This window comes from Salmo salar, chromosome 15 (assembly GCF_965601325.2).
Source record: "Salmo salar chromosome 15, fSalSal1, whole genome shotgun sequence".
In the NCBI taxonomy this organism is placed as follows: Eukaryota; Metazoa; Chordata; class Actinopteri; order Salmoniformes; family Salmonidae; genus Salmo; species Salmo salar.
The window spans coordinates 71,425,094-71,439,998 of record NC_138305.1 but is presented as its reverse complement, the minus strand read 5'-3'; the positions used below and the strand labels follow the sequence as shown (position 1 = coordinate 71,439,998).

Here is a 14,905-nt window from a genome sequence, read left to right as displayed (position 1 = left end):
AACATGACACAGGCCCTTCTAACTAGTTCTTTTTAGGACAGCAAAAATGTCACCAGACACTTATCAAGCTAGGTAAGAGATCATTATTAAACATGCTTAAAGGGATAGTTCCCCCAAATTACAAAATGGCATATTGGTTTCCTTACCCTGTAAGCAATCTATGGACAAGGTATGACATCACTCCATGCTTTAGTTTAGTTTTCCTGGCACTGTTTCCAAATGCTAACATTTTAGAATTTGTGGCACAAATTCCATTCAAGTCATGGGAACAATATTAGCATTTTTCACGCATTGTGTCCAAATCATCTCAAATTGATTGTGAAGCTGGCCAAAGTCAATTATAAAAAATTTAACATGATTTTCAAACCAAGTCTTTGAGTTGATTTGGTCATACAGTTTTGAACATGGTGAGCTTGCCCCTATCCATAAAAAAATAAATAAATACAAAACAATGTTTCTTATCAGACATTCTTGTATAATGAGGAGAAACAACCACATCTGAGGCTTCTGAGTGGCGCAGCGGTGTAAGGCACTGCATCTCACTGCAAGAAGCATCACTGCAGTCCCTGGTTCAAATCCAGGCTGCATCACATCCGGCTGTGATTGGGCAGTGCACAATTGGCCCAGTGTAGGCTGTCATTGTAAATAAGAATTTGTTCTCAACTGACTTGCCTAGTTAAGTAAAGGTTCAATAAAAAAAAATTAAAAAGGGAAGGGACATGGACTCCTGCTCAAGATTTGGAGCAGATAACCATGTTCATGCACCTCATATACCAAGTTGTAGATTTTTAATGACGCAAAAAAATTGCTATGTTTTCCCAATGACTTCCTATCATTTACTTTCTGCTACCCAAGCCATTGTCCAGCAGTGATCATCACATATCTCTTGTTTCAGGAGTAAAATCCACTGTGTCTACTATATCCACAGTGCTGCTTTAGCAAAGACAGGCATGTTACACTACACAGCTAAATCTCTGCTCTCATCAAACACATACACTGCATGACCAAAGGTATGTGGACACCTGCTCGTTGAACATATCATTCCAAAATCATGGGCATTAAAATAGAGTTGGTCCACCCTTTGCTGCTATAACAGCCTCCACTCTTCTGGGAAGGCTTTCCGCTAGATGTTGAAACATTGCTTCGGGGACTTGCTTCCATTCTGCCAAAAGAGCATTAGTGAGGTCGGGCACTGATGTTGGGTGATTAGGCTTGGCTCGCAGTCAGCGTTCCAATTCATCCCAAAGGTGTTTTATGGGGTTGAGGTCAGGGCTCTGTGCACGCCAGTCAAGTTCTTCCACACTGATCTTGACAAACAATTTCTGTATGGACCTGGTTTTGTGCATGGGGGCATTGTCATGCTGAAACAAGAATGGGCCTTCCCCAAACTGTTGCCACAAAGTTGGAAGCACAGAAACGTCTAGAATTTCATTGTATGCTGTACTGTTAAGATTTCCCTTCACTGGAACTAAGGGGCCTAGCCTGAAACTGAAAAATAGCCCCAGACCATTATTCCTCCTCCACCAAACTTTACAGCTGGCACTATGCATTCGGACAGGTAGTGTTCTCCTGGCATCCGCCAAACCCAGATTTGTCCGTCAGACTGCCAGATGGTGAAGCGTGATTCATCACTCCAGAGAACGCGTTTCCACTGCTCCAGAGTCCAATGGCGGTGAGCTTTACACCACTCCAGCTGGCACTTGGATTTGCACATGGTAATCTTAAGCTTCTGTGCGGCTGCTCGGCCATGGAAACCCATTTCATGACGCTCCTCACGAACAGTTCTTGTGCTGACTTTTCTTCCAGAGGCAGTTTGGAACTCGGTAGTGAGTGTTGCAACCGAGGACAGGCGATTTTTACGCTACGCTCTTCAGAACTCGGTGGTCCAGTTCTGTGAGCTTGTGTGGCCTACCACTTCGCAGCTGAGCCGTTGTTGCTCCTAGATGTTTCCAGACTGCTGGAAATGGCTATGTGATGTGTTGTGCATAGTTTTTTTTTGTCAACAGGAAGTGAGCTCTTGTGTTCTGCTATACAATCTGGGGAGTCCTCTTGAGCAGGGTTTTCCAAACTCGGTCCTGCAAAAACCAAAACGTGAACCAAGGGGGGACCCCAGGACCGAGTTTGGGAACCCTGCTCTTGAGGACCAGCAGTTCTACATGGATCCCAAGGCAACGATGAGCTTTGATATTCTGTCAGTCAATGTCACCTCAAAGTTCTTCTTTGAAGTTAACAGTAGCAATCAAACTTTTGCAAAAGCATTCAAGGTCATAGTCTATAGTTCCTCAGGTCTAAGCTTAAAAAAGTCATCAGAACCCTAAAGCCAACTCTCAGTCTCATTTCACAGGAATTTATCAGAGGGTTATTCAACATGTCCACTGTGTCAAGCATTGTGGCTATCATAATGAACAGCCGAAGGTGAGAGATTGACCATGGTCATGCCTGAAGTCACCAAACAGTCACAGCCATGCAGTTTTGTTCCTGGAACATTTCCGCAAGTCACTCGCTGCAGAAAGACGAGCAACCCACGCGAGACCCGCCGTCCAGCATCCACGTGATCTAGCTAGCAGGCACGAGAGGCCACCTAATCTGTCCTCCACACATGCTGCTCTACTCACCCAACCATGGTACTCCACAATCAGCAACTAAAGGGTCCCCATGCATGAGGCGGCTCAGCCGGATGCTGGATTCTCTTCGTGATATTAGTCTATTTAAAGAATAACAGCGGGTGACCAAAGAATATCCTTTTGTCTCACAGTTCTGACATAACTTAATGCCGATTTTGGTTTTCAGGTGTTGTGATTGTGCCAGTGTACGTGATGGGAGAAGAGAATGCCACCCTCCCACCTAATGTCACAATTGTGCAGGTGGCAAGCAACAGGTCATCTCTACTTGACAACTCTGCGTGTGTCTGTGAGTGTTCATGTGTCATAAATTAGACTCAAACAATGTCCCCACTGTGTGAATCACATTTGTGTGTTTGTGTGTTGTAAATTGTGCTAAACCAATATCTTGTGTGTGGTTAGATGACAATGGTATGATAGCTGTTGTCGCCAGCGATGGGGTGCTGTATTATGGCAGGGCTGGCCTAGAGACAAATACAGTAAGTGGAAGCATTCAGGATGTATATGCATATATAAACAAGGCAAAAAAAGAAATGTCCCTTTTTCAGGACCCTGTCGTAAAAATCCAGATAACTTCACATATCTTCATTGTAAAGGGTTTAAACACTGTTTTCCATGCTTGTTCAATGATTCATAAACAATTAATGAACGTGCACCTGTGGAATGGTATTTAAGACACTAACAGCTTACAGACGGTAGGCAATTAAGGTCACGGTTATGAAAACTTAGGACACTAAAGAAGCCTTTTTACTGACTCGCAAAAACACTAAAAGAAAGATGCCCAGGGTCCCTGCTCATCTGCGTGAATGTGCCTTAGGCATGCTGCGCTGCAAAGAGGCGTGAGGACTGCAGATGTGGCCAGGGCAATAAATTGCAATGTCCGTACTGTGAGACGCCTAAGACAGCGCTACAGGGAGACAGGACGGACAGCTGATCGTCCTCGCAGTAGCAGACCATGTGTAACAACACCTGCACAGGATCGGTACATCCGAACATCACACCTGCGGGACAGGTACAGGATGGAAACAACAACTGCCCGAGTTACACCAGGAACACACAATCCCTCCATCAGTGCTCAGACGGTCCGCAATAGGCTGAGAGAGGCTGGACTAAGTGCTTGTAGGCCTGTTGTAAGGCAGGTCCTCACCAGACATCACTGGTGTCACGTTCCTCGTATTCTCCCTCATCGGAAGATATGTCGAAATCACTCGATGACCAATACGCAGCAGGTTGACTGTTCCACATCATATTTATTTTAGATGGAAACGACAAAACAAAATAAACACGCAGAGGAGAAAGGTGACAGTTTCACAGGTGAAACGAAACACAGTGCAAAATTACAATTACCCACAAAAATCAAACAAACACACCCCACTATATGGGACTCTCAATCAAAGGCAGATAGACAACACCTGCCTTCAACTGAGAGTCCCAACCCCAATTAACCAAACAAACATACTCACTAAACTCCACATAGAAATACCTAACCTAGAACCTACCCCAACACTCACAACCCCACTATACCATAACCAAACATAACTGCCACGTCCTGACCAAATATAATACAAAAAAACCTAAGTATATGGTCAGGACGTGACAACTGGCAACAACGTCGCCTATGGGCACAAACCCACCGTCGCTGGACCAGACAGGACTGGCAAAAAGTGCTCTTCATTGATGAGTCATGGTTTTGTCTCACCAGGGGTGAAGGTCGGATTCGCGTTTATCGTCGAAGGAATGAGCGTTACGCCGAGGCCTGTACTCTGGAGCGGGATCGATTTGCAGGTGGAGGGTCCGTCATGGTCTGGGGCGGTGTGTCACAGCATCATCGGACTGAGCTTGTAGTCATTGCAGGCAATCTCAACGCTGTGCGTTACAGGGAAGACATCCTCCTCCTTCATGTGGTATTCTTCCTGCAGGCTCATCCTGACATAACCCTCCAGCATGACAATGCCACCAGCCATACTGCTCGTTCTGTGCGTGACTTCCTGCAGCAAGACATGAATGTCAGTGTTCTGCTATGGCCAGCGAAGAGCCCGGATCTCAATCCCATTGAGCACATCTGGGACCTGTTGGATCGGCGGGTGAGGGCTAGGGCCATTCCCCCCCAGAAATGTCTGGGAACTTGCAGGTGCCTTGGTGGAAGATTAGGGTAACATCTCACAGCAAGAACTGGCAAATCTGGTGCAGTCTATGAGGCGGAGATGCACTGCAGTACTTAATGCAGCTGGTGGCCACACTAGATACTGACTGTTACTTTTGATTTTGACCCCCCCCTTTGTTCAGGGACACATTATTCAATTTATGTTGGTCACTTGTCTGTGGAACTTGTTCAGTTTATGTCTCAGTTGTTGCATCTTGTTATGTTCATACAAATATTTACACATGTTAAGTTTGCTGAAAATAAACGCAGTTGACAGTGAGAGGACGTTTCTTTTTTTTTGCTGAGTTTACATACTAAACATACAGTATGTCATTAACATGTCATTTTCATATTAAAATAAGATTAACATTTTTTTCACTTGCAGAGTATGTAAAAGGCAGAATCTACTGCACATCCAAATCTGATTTGTGAAGGTGCTAGAGGCAAAAGGAAAAACTGGAGAAACAGGAAAAAGACTCAGAAAGCTCAGCTATAATTAAAATACATTTGCATCTGACTGGAAGTGTGGGAAGACTTTTTCCTGTTTCTCCAAGCTTGCAGAGTATGGAAATGTGTATTTCTGCTCTCAACCCAACCCCCCAAGACACACACACACACACACACACACACACACACACCACACACACACACACACACACACACACACACACACACACACACACACACACACACACACACACACACACACAAGGGGCTGGAAGCAATGGGTCAGCCGCAGTGCAGCTGGAGCAATTGTAGGGGATTAAGTGCCTTGCTCAAGGGCACAACAGCAAGCAATGGTATCTATTTGAACTTGTAACCCTCTGGTTGCTGGCCTGCTTTTCTAACCGTTAGGCTAGCTGCCACCCCCAGAAATATTGTGCAACTGCTTTCATATTGTGCAGCTCAATTGCAACTGCTTCAACTGCCAGTTCTGAAATCCCTTCAGTGATAATGAGATGTCCTCAGCCCTGGCCAGTGTTGTCATAAATATACACTGTAGACCTGTATGTTACACATGTATTATTATACAGAATGATGTCTAGGGACCTGACTGGGTAAATAAATGTACTGTCAGTAACAGAGCTGTCCTGTCCTATAATGTTTTGTACTGTCTTGTGTCTGCCTGCCTGTTTCAGTTTGCGTCTGTCATTGACATGTCCAAGGAGAAACTGATGCTGATCCAAGCCCGGGAGGACCTGCTGCTCAGAGGGGTGGACTTTGACTATAAGGCTAACACATACCACACCACCTGTCCGGTCCTGTCCAGTCCTGTCCAGTCCTGTCCAGTAAGTGAAGGTGACGCATCACATTCTCTAAGTCTAAAATCTTAATATGACACCCCATTCCCCAACAGTAAACAGAGAATAAGGTGTCATTTGAGATATAGCCATGAGCAGTTCCACAGCACGTTTGCAGGGGAGCTTTTCTACATCGGCATGGCCAGCAACGTCCACCTCCCTGCACATTCTTCCCCGTGTGAAGATTCATAAAGTGCAGCAGTATCTAACAGGTAATATCTAACAATTCCACAACATAACCTAATATCTAACAAATTCCACAACAAAACCTAATACACATAATCTAGTAAAGGAATGAGATAAGAATATATAAATATAAAATATATGAATGAGCAGTGACAGAGCGGCTGAGATGCAATAGATAGTAAAGAATATATAGTGTAGGATACAGTATACAATATATACATATGAGATAAGTAATGCGAGATATGTAAACATTCTTGAAGTGGCATTATTAAAGTGACTAGTGTTCCATTTATTAAAGTGGTCAATGATATCAAGTCTGTAGGTAGGCAGCTGCCTCTCTGTGCTAGTGATGGCTGTTCAACAATCTGATGGCCTTGAGATTGAAAAACAACTTCTATCTCTCTGTCCCAGCTTTGATGCACCTGTACGGACCTCGCCTTCTGGATGGAAGCGGGGTGAACAGGCTGTGGCTCGGGATCTTTTTTGTCTTCCTGTGACATCGGGTGTTGTAGGTGTTGTGCAGACCGCACCACCCTCTGGAGAGCCCTGTGGTTGTGGGCGGTGCGGTTGCCGTACCAGGCAGTGATACAGTCCGACAGGATGCTCTCAATTGTGCACCTGTAAAAGTTAGTGAGCCACATTTTTTCAGCCTCCTGAGGTTGAAGAGGCACTGTTGCGCCTTCTTCACCACACTGTCTGTGTGCATGGACCATTTCAGTTTGTCGGTGATATGTACACAGAGGAACTTAAAACGTTCCACCTTCTCCACTGCTGTCCCGTCGATGTGGATAGGGGGGTGCTCCCTTTGCTGTTTCCTGAAGTCCACGATCATCTCTTTTGTTTTGTTGACGTTGAGTGAGAGGTTATTTTCCTGACACCACACTCCGAGGGCCCTCACCTCCTCCCTGTAGACTGTCTCGTCGTTGTTGGTAATCAAGCCTACCACTGTTGTGTCGTCAGCAAACTTGATGATTGAGTTGGAGGCGTGCATGGCCACGCATTCGTGGGTGAACAGGGTGTACAGGAGGGGGCTGAGAACGCACCCTTGTGGGGCCCCAGTGTTAAGGATCAACGGAGTGGAGATGTTGTTTCCTACCTTCACCACCTGGGGGCGGCCCGTCAGGAAGTCCAGGACCCAGTTGCACAGGGCGGGGTCAAGACCTAGGGACTCAAGCTTATGATGAGTTTGGAGGGTACTATGGTGTTGAATGCTGAGCTGTAGTCAATGAACAGCATTCTTACATAGGTGTTCCTTTTGTCCAGATGGGTTAGGGCAGTGTGTAGTGTGATGGCGATCGCATCGTCTGTTGACCTATTGGGGCGGTAAGCAAATTGAAGTGGGTCTAGGGTGACAGGTATTCCCAAACTGCGGTACCCCCAGGGGTACGCGCAATGCCGTTGGGGGTACGCCAAATAAAATTGTGATTCACATAAAAAATAATATTTAAAAATCTTCACATTTTCAAACAGTCCCTTTATATTTTCCAACGGGGCTACACATTTGGGTGAGGTTTTTTTCTCGCCTGAGTAGCATCGTTTCACTGCCAAAAATAAAATTAAACCATCTAGTGTTCAGAGAAATAGCAACACAATGTCAAATACAGGTAGCCTAGTCAAATAATTAACATCCAATCACATTAACCGTTACTCTCTCGTGGGAATTACACTAACGGTCTGTATGTAGCCAAACGTAGCTGCTGCTCATTCCATTTTCTCAAAAATTGATAAATGGTTAAAAAAAGTAAGGCCCGCGTCCATAGAGACACATACCAGCTCTACTGGTAGTACTGCTACTACCAGCAGTACTACACCTGCACCTGTCAATGACACAAGTTGTTCTGCTTCCACGAGCACATCCAATGCTAGCATCAGTAATTCTACATTTGTTGTTAGCCCAGCTAGCATGGACACTGACAGTTGTGAATCTGATGCAGCCGAAGAGCTACTGCCCCCGGGAAAGCACCGAACAACAGACAGGGACGTTGGACCATCGAAGAGACGCAAATATGATGAGAACTACATTGATTTGGGGTTCACTTACATTGGGAGTAGTACCGTTTCTCAGCCACAGTGTGTTATATGTGCAAAAGTACTATCTCACAACTCGATGAAACCTTCACTCTTGCGCAGACATTTAGAAACAAAACATGTCAATTTGAAAAATAAGCCACGGGAGTTTTTTGAGCGAGAATTAAGAGGACTTTCGAGTAGTAAGACATGTATAAAAGCAACAGATACCATTAATATGAAGGGGCTAGAAGTGTCTTAGATGGTGAGCTACCGAGTGGCTAGGACAGGCAAGCCCCATACTATTGTGGCGGACTTAATTATTCCTGCTTCCGCGGATATGGCTGGGACAATGCTGGGGGAAAAGGCCAAAAAAACTATACAGACAATGACTTCATCAAACAACACTATTTCACGACGCATCAGTGACATGGCAGGAGATGTTTTGAAACAATTACTGCTTTGCATACAAGCCAGTGAATTCTATGCGTTACAGCTGGATGAGTCAACAGATGTGGCGGGCGTGGCACAGATCCTGGTATATGTCCGTTACGTTTATGAGGGGTCAATTAAGGAAGACATCCTCTTCTGCAAACCACTGGAAACCAGGACAACAGGAGAGGATATTTTTAAAGTACTGGACAGCTTCGTGACATCAAATGGACTTTGGTGGTCAAGATGTGTTGGTATCTGTACTGATGGCGCAAAGGCCATGACAGGGAGACATAGTAGAGTGGTAACGCATGTGCAAGCAGTTGCTCCCGATGCCACTTGGGTACACTGCAGCATCCACCGAGAGGCTCTTGCTGCCAAGGGAATGCCTGACAGCTTGAAAGACGTTTTGGACACGTTTTGTTAAAGCAAGGCCCCTGAACTCTCGTGTATTTTCTGCACTATGCAATGATATGGGCAGCAACCATGTAAGGCTTTTACAACATACAAGAAGTGCGCTGGTTATCAAGGGGCAAAGTATTGACATGTTTTTTTGAATTGAGATACAAGCTTAAAGTTTTCTTTACTGACCATAATTTTCACTTGTCTGACCGCTTGCATGATGACGAGTTTCTCACACGACTGGCCTATCTGTGTGATGTTTTTTCTCGCCTGAATGATCTGATTCTAGGATTACAGGGACTCTCCGCAACTATATTCAATGTGCGGGACAAAATTGAGGCTATGATTAAGAAGCTATTTTCTGTCTGCATTAACAAGGACAACACACAGGTCTTTCCATCATTGTATGATTTTTTGTGTGCAAATGAACTCAAGCTCACAGACAATGTCAAATGTGATATAGCGAAGCACCTGAGTGAGCCGGGTGCGCAATTTTCCTGAAACAGAGGACACAAACAACTGGATTCGTTATCCCTTTCATGCCCTGCCTCCAGTCCACTTACCGATAACTGAACAAGAGAGCCTCATTGAAATTGCAACATGTGGTTCTGTGAAAATTGAATTGAATCAGAAGCCACTGCCAGATTTCTGGATTAGGCTGCGCTCAGAGTATCCTGCCTTGGCAAATCGTGCTGTTAAGACACTGATGCCCTTTGCAACCACGTACCTATGTGAGAGTGGATATGTGAGAGTGGATTCTCGGCCCTCACTAGCCTGAAAATTAAATACAGGCACAGACTGTGTGTGAAAAATGTTTTAAGACTGAGACTCTCTCCAATACAACCCAACATTCCAGAGTTATGTGCATCCTTTCAAGCACACCCTTCTCATTAACCTGAGTTATTCACAATTTTCGATAAACAAATAAAGTTTTAAATGTAAGATGGCTAAATAAAGAGCAAAATTATTGATTATTATTATATTATTATTTGTGCCCTGGTCCTATAAGAGCTCTTTGCCACTTCCCACGAGCCAGTTTGTGACAACTCACACTCATTCGTATGTTTAATAAATGTATCGTCTAGTGTGTGTGTGGCAGGCTTACAATGATGGCAAAAAAAAAACATTTGAGAGTGCGCTGACCCTGGTGCTAGAGGGGGTATGCAGCTGGAGGTTGAATGTTTGAAGGGGTACGGGACTATAAAACGTTTGGGAACCACTGGTCTAGGGTGACATGTAGGGTGGTGATATGATCCTTGACTAGTCTCTCAAAGCACTTCATGATGACTGAAGTGAGTTCTATGGGACGATAGTCATTTAGATAGTCATTCAGTTACCTTGGCTTTCTTGGGAACAGGAACAATGGTGGCCATCTTGAAGCATGTGGGGACAGCAGACTGGGATAGGGATTGATTGAATATGTTCGTAAACACACCAGCCAGCTGGTCTGCGCATGCTCTGAGGACGCGGCTAGGTATGCCGTCTGGGCCGGCAGCCTTGCGAGGGTTAACACGTTTAAATGTTTTACTCACATCGGCCACGGAGAAGGAGAGCCCACAGTCTTTGGTAGCGGGCCGCGTTGGTGGCACTGTATTGTCCTCAAAGCGCGCAAAGAAGTTGTTTAATTTGTCTGGAAGCAAGACGTCGATGTCCGCAACGGTGCTGGTTTTCTTTTTGCAATCCGTGATTGTCTGTAGATCCTGCACATACGTCTCGTGTTTGAGCCGTTGAATTGCGACTCCACTTTGTCTCTGTACTGACACTTTGCTTGTTTGATTGCCTTACAGAGGGAATAACTACACTGTTTGTATTCAACAATATTCCCAGTTTCCTTGCCATGACTAAATGCAGTGGTACGTGCTTTCAGTTTTGCACGAATGCTGCCATCAAGCTATGGTTTCTGGTTAGAGAAGGTTTTAATAGTCACAGTGGGTACAACATCTCCTATACACTTCCTTATAAACTCGCTCACCGAGTCAGTGTATGCGTCAATGTTGTTCTCTGAGGCTACCCGGAACATATCCCAGTCCACATGATCGAAGCAATCTTGAAGCGTGGGATCCGATTGGTCAGACCAGCGTTGGATAGACCTAAGCACGGGCGCTTCCTGTTTTAGTTTCTGCCTATAGGAAGGGAGCAACAAGATGGAGTCATGGTCAGATTTGCCAAAAGGAGGGCGGGGCATCGCGGAAGTTAGAGTAGCAATGGTCGAGCTTGTTACTCAAATTAGCTTTGTTAAAATCCCCAACTACAATAAATGCAGCCACAGGATATATGGTTTCCAGTTTGCATAAAGTCGTTTGCATAAAGAAGTTCCTTGATGGCCGTCTTGGTATCCGCTTGCGGGGGGATATACACAGCTGTCACAATAACCGAGGAGAGTTCTCTTGGGAGATAATATGGTCTGCATTTGATTGTGAGGAATTCTAGGTCAGATGAACAAAAGGACTTGAGTTCCTGTATGTTGTTACAATTACACCATGAGTCGTTAGTCATGAAACATACCCCCCCGTTCTTCTTCTTACCGGAGAGATGTTTATTTCTGTCGGCGCGATGCACTGAAAATCCTGTTGGCTGTATTGACTCCGACAGCATGTCCCAAGCTAGCCATGTTTCCGTGAAACAGAGTATGTTACAATCCCGGATATCTCTTTGAAAAGAAACTCTTGCCCTGATTTCATCGACTTTGTTAACTAGGGACTGGACGTTAGCGAGTAATATACTCGGAAGCGGTGGGTGGTATGCTCGTATCCAAAGCCTCACTAGAAGGCCGCTCCGGCACCCTCTCCTCCGGCGGCGTTGTTTTGGGTTGCCCTCTGGAATCAGTTCAAATGCCCTGGGAGGTGCAGACAAAGGATCCGCTTTGGGAAAGTCGTATTCCTGGTCGTAATGCTGGTTGTGCTGGTAAGTTGACATCTCTCTGATATCCAATAGTTCTTCCCGGCTGTATGTAATAACACTTAAGGTTTTCTGGGCTAACAATGTAAGAAGTAATACATAAAAATAAAAAAAATACTGCAAAGTTTCTTAAGGACTAGAAGCGAATCTGCCGTCTCTGTCGGCCCCATCGAGCTTGAGCAGGTGTTGTTCAGAAAGAGCAGGTGTTGTTCAGAAAGAGCAGGTGTTGTTCAGAAAGAGCAAAAAGAGCAGGTGTTGTTCAGAAAGAGCAGTTGTTGTTAATGGGATGTACACTCAATGTATGTCTAAATGGCAGTAAATTGAATTGAAGCAGCTGGCATTTATGGAGGCAGCAGATTGAACCCTCAAGCCGAGGTAAGAACACAAATTGGCAATAGGAGTTCTAGCTGGTGAAAAGGACAGTATGGTGTTTTCTCTGGGTCTGTTCCAGTCCACATAAAGGAAGCCTCTCCACCATCATAGTAGACCTGATGGGAAGAGACGTGTCCTGCAAAGACCTCAACCCCCTGGTCAGAAACCCATCCCTCTAACAGTCACGATAATGTGTATGAGTTAACGTGTATGAGTTAACATGGGGACGTGTTAGCCTTTTCTGTATACACCATGGGGACAAGCTATCTACCTCCAGTGTGGAGTTACATACTATTGTATTCACTTTTTCCCATTTTAGAAAGCTCACATTCACTGGATGCCCTCCTGGAAAGCATACCGGAATTTTGAGGTGAGGGATAAATCCTCATGCTGTATTTCCTATTTTCTAAACATTCAAAACATTTCTGAATGATACTACAGTAAGAGCTAAGTGTTCAAACATATTGGTTCTTTCTGTCGTTTTAGTTTTTTTTTGCCACAGGAACATAACCACTTGCACTAAGGGCACGTTCACTCAAGACCAGCTTCAGGACAACTTCTCTTACGTCATCCTCAAGCAGCTTGTGCGGTGAGGTTGTTACAGAGCACTGATGGAACTAGATTCTAGACTGTCACGCTTGATAGAAATGTTAAATAAACATTTGATCTGTTCTATACAACGACAAAAAATGCTTGTGATGCCAAAGTGTTTTTTTTTATCTTTTTCATTCGCGGAACATAAGGCTTCCACAAAGAAAGGTATTACAGAGTTATAAGAAGGTTATTTCCGTAAATATATTTTTTTGTCATGTCATGTGCAGTTATAACCACTAGTATTTCATTCATTATCCTCCTCTTCCACCACTTTTCCCTCCTCCACTAAGAAGTATGTATGAACCTCTGCACCTGTTCAGGCCTAGCTCTGCCTCCAGTGACCTGTATATCTCCTACTACAGCATCACAGACTACTTCTGCCCCCTGCTGGTCTACCACGATACCCCCGGATACCCTCCATGGAGCTGTGAGTAACCCTGGCAACCCTTTTCTCTGAAACCCTTTTCTCTATACATCGTTCAGTGTAAGAAAACCTGTCATCTCTGTGTGAAGTGGAGTTCAGACAGACCCTTGATATAACTACATGGCGCACACACACACAAAGACCATTAGAACAAGCATGGCACTCCGTCACAGAGCAACAGTGACAGAGCCAACCCATCACACAGCCTTTTCTAGAGCAGGTAAACATGGCTGCTTGGTTTTGATCCTGAGCCAACATCAAACCCACCCTGTTCCATTGCAGCTGGAATGGTAATGAGCTTGTGGAGCAGGCGAGTGGCGACTTTGTGATGTTTGAAGTGAACGGCATGCATAACTACCAGTACCATCACGCGGGCCAGGAGGCCAAGTGTGTCTTCCAGCCCAAGAACTGGACCTCTCTGCTGAGCCAACAGCAAAATAAACCAAACCCCAGCACAGCCTGGACCAGGAATATATGTACAGGAATATAATATAGCAACTCAATTGAATTCATACTTTATCACCAATCAATAATGGCCGATAGGAATTTGTTGACACAGCACTGTAGACTAGAGGCCCCCATGCACTGTAGACTAGAGGCCCCCATGCACTGTAAGCAGAGTCATATAGCCTGCATCCTGAGGGAGGATCTTTCCTCATTTCCCACATTTGAATTGGATATTCGTCCAACGTTTTCAACTTATAAAATGCAGATACATCGTCCTTGTCCTCATTAATATCTAATACATTCATCCCTCTGCTTGCTTTGTACCTGGCCTTTTTTTTTATTTTTATGAGTGCACTTAGTTACCAGGCTGTACTCTGTAATACATCAACTGAAGGTTGAATACGGTACTTGAATATTTTCATATCAAGTGGAGTACAACCTATAAGAAATGTTCATAGATAGTATGCTATTTATATGCCATATTCTATAGTAAACATTAAAACTGGATTGTCATTGATCTTGTAATATTTATGATGATATTTACTGTCTCTGTGTTTCTGCAGCTACTATACGCTGACCACTACATTCAGTGTGCACAGGGCATTCCTTCCTCCTCCCTCTGGTGTGGCACTGGGCATCTTCCTGGCCATCTTTGTGGTCCCGCTGCTCATCGGCTTTCTCCTCAGCCAGCGCGCTCACCAAAAAAAAATAGGATGGACACACACAATGTGCAACACATTCAGTTGTTTTTTTTGTCAAACACACGCACTCACAATACATCCCCAAAACAGGAAAAACACACGCATGTCCTCCGAGCTGCGTGAAATAAATGCGATGAGCCGTTCAGCATGTACTCTGTCAGTAACTGATCCGTCTTGCCTTTTTGTCTTGTTTTTGATTGATTTAGAAACTGTTTTCAGTTTTAGGAACACATTTAGTTGATCTGACATCTGTTGATATTGGAAATGATACATTTGCATAAAGCCTTTTAAACGCTACCTTTGTATGTTTTGCTTGATGAAAATAAAATGTTTTGAGAAATGAAGTTTATAGTAATTATTTCCTCATAACGGTAGTT

The 14,905-nt window shown here is 44.5% G+C and overlaps 1 long non-coding RNA gene across 1 annotated transcript; it reads left to right on the top strand.

The window, feature by feature from the left end:
• Positions 1 to 2,113: 2,113 nt before the first annotated feature.
• Positions 2,114 to 14,870, top strand: LOC145860898 (uncharacterized). Its single transcript, XR_014380662.1, has 5 exons — positions 2,114 to 2,910; positions 5,904 to 12,732; positions 12,849 to 12,951; positions 13,319 to 13,383; positions 14,391 to 14,870. It is a non-coding gene; the product is annotated as an uncharacterized LOC145860898 (long non-coding RNA).
• Positions 14,871 to 14,905: the final 35 nt, after the last annotated feature.